This window comes from Cannabis sativa, chromosome 2 (genome assembly GCF_029168945.1).
Source record: "Cannabis sativa cultivar Pink pepper isolate KNU-18-1 chromosome 2, ASM2916894v1, whole genome shotgun sequence".
In the NCBI taxonomy this organism is placed as follows: Eukaryota; Viridiplantae; Streptophyta; class Magnoliopsida; order Rosales; family Cannabaceae; genus Cannabis; species Cannabis sativa.
The window spans coordinates 25,401,056-25,408,246 of NC_083602.1; the positions used below are offsets into that span (position 1 = coordinate 25,401,056).

The 7,191-nt window shown below is 40.6% G+C and overlaps 1 long non-coding RNA gene across 1 annotated transcript; it reads left to right on the top strand.

Annotated features, from left to right (window-relative positions):
* Window positions 1-1,527: 1,527 nt before the first annotated feature.
* On the top strand, window positions 1,528-3,500 carry LOC133034878 (uncharacterized). Its single transcript, XR_009686212.1, has 3 exons — window positions 1,528-1,824; window positions 2,697-2,759; window positions 3,238-3,500. It is a non-coding gene; the product is annotated as an uncharacterized LOC133034878 (long non-coding RNA).
* Window positions 3,501-7,191: the final 3,691 nt, after the last annotated feature.

Below are 7,191 nucleotides of genomic sequence, written 5' to 3' on the forward strand. Positions count from 1 at the left end.
ATTATAGAGAATGTTCTTGGTGATTTTCTCTCTTAATGGCTCTCTTTAATTCTTACAAACCCAAAATTCTCGACCCCTGTCTTAGTGTGTTTGGGGGGTATTTATAGTATTTTTCTGTGGTAATCCCTAGAATTGAACCACTTGTCTTTCTGTGTAGTTTCAGTAGGGGCACATATTCCTAGCACATACAAAATAGAAAATACATGACCTATACCATAGGTATCTTAGGGGTTAGGTGGATATAATCCTTTATCCCTTCTTGATTGATGTGATCCCTCATAAAGTAGCCGTCACTAGGCTTATTAATCATAGCGTAATAGCTGCAGCAGAGGGGTTATGCCGTCAGACTTATTGCTTATGGCAGTTCCAATACGTCTTCTCTCATGCGACATTAAATGCGAGGTGACTGATCAAATGGAGTCTGATATCTCCCGGAGGTGCCTTACCACGGCTCTGACCTCCGGGAGTATGTGGAGCCTCCGTGTCTCCTCCAAGAGGTATTTTTCTCATTGATACTCCTGATCCCAAAAGACTTAGTTGATTTATCTAATAGTCATGTTTCTCAAATGCACGTGTCGTAGTCGCGTTGGTCCACGTATTTTAGGCAAAATTAAGGGCAACAACTATTAATTATCCATTGTTATAATTCCAATAATTAATGATCCTCTATAAATGATTTACATTGAGTATGGACAAAATTACCGTTACACCCTTCAATGTATTTTATCCTTAAAACACTTAGCAACCTATAAATGATATTTCAGTGAACTAATATAATCACTAAAATGAGCGCTCTATCATTTATCTCTATTTCGCTAAGCTCGAAGGAAATCATCGTTTCACTTCTATGTCCGGATAGAAGCTATAGATTTTGTATCTATGATTAGCGCTCCCACTCAATTGAACTATAATGTTCTTAACCTGTACATCACGGGAAGAACCATTTGGTTGACTTTAACTAATAGAAAAAAATATTTTTCATGGAAAAAATTCGTACAACATATACATTCATCACATAAGCACATAAACCAACATGAAACCATCCAAATCAACACAAAACATATAAACATTGTTTTAATTCATATTACATGAAAGTAAATCATTACCATGACTCTGGTGCCACTTATTGGAAATATTTTACTAGGATCTAGATTTACTACTGTAATACCCGGAATTAAGAAATGGATTAGCAAAACCCTAACTAGATAATTATGTATAATTGAGGAAATTATATTATTATATAATTTAATATATGTGAAATTATATGAATTTTATTATGTTAAGACCCCGTTGGTGAGCCAAGGGCATTTTAGTAATTATGACCCGAGAAGGGTAAAATTATGAAATTAATTTGATTACGTGCTTAATGGAACTATATTATTATATAGTATACCTGTGTTGTCTTTTCAGGTGTGTTCTGACAGGTTAGCGCGGTATAGTCACAACCGGGAATTTCGGGCCGAACCGGGTTCGGGCCCGCAATGTAAATTGGATTGATAATTTGGCATTTTATTTGATGAATGATAATCTGAAATTTATTTGAAATTAATTGAGTATTGAAATGACTTATTTACCCTTGTGAGGGTGTAGGTGTGAATAATAAGCCATGAGGGCATTTTGGTCATTTGACCCCTATTTACTATGTTTGATTAAAATTGATTTTTAATGAAATGAAATGCAAAATTCTGGTTTTACTTTCACTCTTGGCCGACCCCCTCTCTCTCCCAAACCCTCTTATTATTTCAAAGTTGAATTTGAAGAAAAGCTTGGTTCTTAGCTTGTTTTGGAGCTTTGAAGTTGTGAATTCTTGAGCTTGGAGTTGAGGTAGATTCTTGCTAAGTTTATGTGAAATTTATGGTTGAATTCTTGCTGAAATTATTGTGGAAAAAGCATGCTTTAAGTTGTTTGATCTTGGTTTGCATGTTTAGGGAAATGGATGTTTAATCTTGATAATTTGTGTGTTAATCTCTTGATTTGTGTTTGATTGGGCTTAGAGTACAATTCAAGGATGTTTTACATGCTTAATCTAATTTTTTTATCTATTGTTTTACTGCTGGAAATTGAATAAGTATGTGTTGGGTTAAAGTTCATGTTCTTGAACTTGGAGTTTCGCTAGTTGAAGCATGATTTGTGATTATTGTGCAATCTGAAATTATGGGGTTTATTGTTGGATTTTGATGCATAATTATGTGTTTTAGAACCTATAATATTTGCTAGCTGCTATAAGTGGGTTAATTGTGAAATTGGTTGTGAAAAGCAAGCTTGAGTTCATGGAACTCAAGCTTGGTGCTTTAATGGCACTTTTTGATTTTTAGTGCAATTGTTGGGTTTAAGTTGTGGAATATGTTTATTATGACATATATTGATGCTCTGGAAAGTTTGGGAATGTTTGGGAATGATTTGAGTGAGTTTTGGGGGTTTAAAGATTGAGAAATTTCGTGTTCTCTGCTTTTTGCATAACCGGAATTCCGGTTGGTTCATCCGGAATTCCGGTTGGAGTTCATCGGGAAATGCTGAAATTTGTTTTGGCCATAACTTTTGACTCGGGACTCCGTTTGGGACGTTCTTTATACCGTTGGAAAGCTCTTTTCGAGCTCTATGTGATTATCTGTATTTGAAATGCCATGAATTTATTTTATGAATGTGAAATCAGGGGTTAACCCTATTTGTGAAAATCCCGGATTGTGTGTGACTAGGATTACCGGCACCTGGTCAGGAGCACCCGGGGATTTGGAATCTCTACTATTGCGGGACAACAGGTAAGACAGTGATTAGCACGTAGAGTATGCGCAGTGGCGCTTATGTTGAGAATGATATGCATAAATGTTAAGTAACCGGGATTAGGGTTATTACCCTAATAGGAACTAAGTCTAATAGCCTGGGGTTATTACCCTAGTGATATATGTGTATAAATGCCATGCCATGCTAATTGAAATGAGATTTAAGGATTATGTGCTCAAGGCATAATCAGGTTGGACTCGGTACTCATAACCGAGATGAACCGCTTCTAAGGCCTTAATGTATTTAGACGTGTGAGAGTAACACGTGGGTCTACGTCACGTAGATTTAATTAGATGTGTGAGCGCAACACATAGGTCTACGCCACGTAGACATAAATGGGCATGATGAAATAATGATCAGGTCTGTGCTATACAGACATATGTGAATGAGCATAATATATTTGTTATGATTTATACTGTCTTGCTGGGCTTGGCTCACGGGTGCTCTACTGTGCAGGAAAGGGTAAGGCATTAGCTGATCAGCCATGAGTTTCAGGAGCAGGGCGAAGAATGTACATGTTCATGCCACTTCAGACCAAGCGGGTTATGGGTCTAACAGTGTTGACTTTTGTATTCTGTTTTGCCGCTTAGGTCGGCTAGTAAGAAAGAACTTGTAATAAGTTTGTAAATATTTTTGGGATCCCAACTATTTTGAAAAGTTTAAATATATTACAAGTTTATTTTCAGTCTGTTTAATATAAAAGTTTAAATTTTGCGCTATTTTAATTAGTAATCCCGGTTAGGGGATTAGGGCCTTATAAGTATTTTGGGTAGCGTGCCTAATTATTTAGGGCGTTACAATTTGGTATCAGAGCGCCAAGGTTTTTAAACTTCCTGTAGACCGGCCGAACATGTACATTCGTCGTCAGAGATAGGCTCGACTCATGGTGCAGTAAGTATTGAGAGTAAATACTTGACTGTATGTGTGATCATCTGTTTACCGCTTTCCATTTTAGGCAGTATGCAAGCATCTAGAGTATGTATGTTTTATGTGATGCCATGCTATAAATGCTTTTTGTTTATGTAAATATGTATGAGCTAAATAGATGAGTTAGGGTTTAAGGCAATAAGTGCGTAAGTGTGGTATTGGTGCTTAACTCGCTGGGGTTGTTGATTACAGGGGTACTAGTAATGGACCCTCCGCAATCATCTAGACCACAGGGCGAGCAAGTAGAGCCCGGGGTTACCCGAACCGATCCACCAAAGACCGCTTCTCCACCTCCGCAAAATCCAGGGGATAATGCGGGGGCCGTTAATGCTAATCCTCCTGCTGACTGGCAGCAGATGTTTCATGAAATGCGAAGTGTCATACTTCATCAAGAGGAAGAGTTGCAACGTTTAAGGCAACAAGCTGCCCCAGTAAATCAAGGGTTACCACCAGCTCCTGTGCCAGTGGTGGGATATAGTGAATCAGACTCGAGATGTCAGTGTGATGACATGGGAAGAGTTCAAGAAACTTTTTGAAGAAAAGTTTTATAACGTTGCAGTGAGGACTTCACACCAAGAAGATTTTGTGAAGTTGACTCAGGGGAAAATGTCTGTGGCTGAATATACTCTGGAATTCGATCGGTTATCTAAATTTGCTGGTGATCTGGTGCCTACAGATTTTACCAGAAAGCAGAAATATGTTCGAGGACTAAATGCTACAATTAGTCGGGACTTGAAGATTACCACATCACATGACACTCTGTATAAGAGAGTGGTAGACTTGGCCTTAATTGCTGAGGAGGGCGAGCAGCAAGTAATGAAGGAGCAGGCTGCAAAGGATGCCGCCATGGCATCAAACCCTCCTGCTGGTGGTAATGTCAGTAAGGGGACCGACAGTGGCAACCCTGAGCACAAACGGAAGGCTGAGGCTTCCGGAGCTTCAGGGGGAAATAGAAAGTTTCGGGGAAACAGAGGTGGCCGTCAGGGTCGCGGGTCCTCATTCCGATCATATCCAGAATGTTCTAAATGCAAGAAGCATCATCCTGGTGAGTGCCGAGCCAAGGCATGTTTCCAGTGTGGCATGGTGGACCACTTTATCAGAGACTGTCCCCAAGCCAAGAGAGAAGAGCCTAAGAAGAATGTTGCTCAGAACCCGGGACGACTTTTCACTATAACTCAGGCAGATGCTGATGCTAGTCCGTCAGTTGTGACAGGTCAGTTATCTATTAATGGTTGTGCTTATACTGTGTTATTTGATTCGGGAGCTACTCATTCATATGTATCGAGTAGAGTGATAGAAAGTTTACATAAGCCATGTGATATTTATGCTTCGGGGTTTGGAACCCTGTTACCCTCGGGAGACCTGATAGTATCCACAAGGTGGATTCGGTCCTTGTCTTTTTGGATTGACGGTTGTGAGTTGACCGCCAATCTAATTGAGCTGCAATTATCTGATTTTGACATAATCCTGGGAATGGATTTTCTGTCTAAATATGGAGCGATGATTGACTGCAAACGGAAGATGGTGGTGTTTGAGGCCGACGGTGCTAACCCAGCGGTGTTCGTGGGTAAAGTTCAAGGCGCACGCATACCGAGAATATCACTGTTGAAAGCTAAAGACCTGATGGGTAGAGGTTGTCTAGGGTTCATAGTTACTACAGTGGACACTAGCCAACCTGTGACATCGGGGCCTGAGAATACGAGATTGGTATGTGAGTTCCTTGATGTCTTTCCAGAAGATTTGCCGGGATTGCCACCTGTTCGGGAAATTGAATTTGTTATTGAATTGGCTCCGGGAGTGGATCCAAAGGTTCAAAGCACCGTACCGAATGGCTCCACTGAGTTGAAGGAATTGAAGATACAATTGCAAGAGTTACCGAATGCGGGATTCATCAGACCGAGTTACTCACCTTGGGGTGCTCCGGTATTCTTTGTGAAGAAGAAAGACGGTTGCCTGCGAATGTGTATTGACTACCGGGAGTTGAACAAGCTTACCATTAAGAACAAGTATCCTTTACCTCGAATTGATGATCTGTTTGATCAACTGAAGGGGAAGACGGTCTTTTCCAAGATTGATCTTCGCTCAGGCTATCATCAGCTGAGAATTCGAGAGGAAGATATCCCGAAAACTGCGTTTCGTACTCGGTATGGACACTATGAATTTCTTGTGATGTCTTTTGGACTCACTAATGCCCCGGCGGCATTCATGGATTTGATGAATCGGGTGTTTAAGGATTACTTGGATAGGTTTGTGATTGTGTTTATCGATGACATTTTGGTGTACTCTGAGACAGAAGAAGAGCATGAGTTGCATCTCAGAGCGGTTTTGCAAAGATTACGGGATCACAAGCTTTATGCTAAGTTCAAAAAGTGTGAATTCTGGTTATCTCGTGTCTCATTTTTGGGGCACATAGTGGATAAAGATGGGATCATGGTGGATCCGGCTAAAATTGAAGCTGTACGGGATTGGCCAGTACCGAAGTCAGCTACAGAGGTCAGAAGTTTTCTGGGTTTGGCTGGTTATTATCGTCGGTTCGTTGAGGGTTTTTCAAAGATTGCTGTACCCTTAACGGAGCTGACCCGAAAGAACCAGAAGTTTGTTTGGACTGATCGGTGTGAGAAAAGTTTCCTGGAGTTAAAGCAACGCTTGATTACCGCTCCTGTACTAACTCTTCCTTCAGATAAGGAAAAGTTTGTGGTATATTGTGATGCCTCGAGACAGGGTCTCGGCTGTGTGCTTATGCAGGCTGGGAGGGTAATAGCTTATGCTTCTCAGCAGTTAAAGGAGTACGAGCAGAGGTATCCTACTCACGATTTAGAACTCGCAGCAGTGGTATTTGCGCTAAAGATTTGGCGGCATTACCTTTATGGCGAGAAATGTGAGATATACACTGATCATAAAAGTCTGAAATACTTCTTCACCCAGAAGGACTTGAATATGAGACAAAGACGTTGGCTAGAATTGGTGAAGGATTATGATTGTGAGATCCTTTATCATCCTGGTAAAGCCAATGTGGTTGCTGACGCTTTGAGTAGAAAAGGTCAGAGTCAGTTGAGTACTATGAAGCAAATCTCCCGACAGTTAGCAAATGAAATGACTCGAGCTCAGATTGAGTTGGTGGTGGGGCAATTGGCTAATATTACCCTACAATCCACTCTTTTAGAGAGAATTAAAGAAGCACAAAAGCAAGATTCAGAGTTGATAAAAACCCGAGCTAGGGTTTTGGCTGGGAAGGCTAGTGATTTCTCAGTAGATGAAACGGGAATGTTGAGATTTGGAAGTCGAGTTTGTGTGCCTATGAATGAAAACATCAAGAAAGAGATCATGGATGAGTCTCACACGACTCCTTATTCAGTTCATCCAGGGTCGACAAAGATGTACCAAGACCTGAAAGCCATGTTTTGGTGGCCAGGCATGAAGAATGACATCGCTGAGTATGTTGCAAAGTGCCTTACATGTCAGCAAGTGAAAGGCCGAACACCG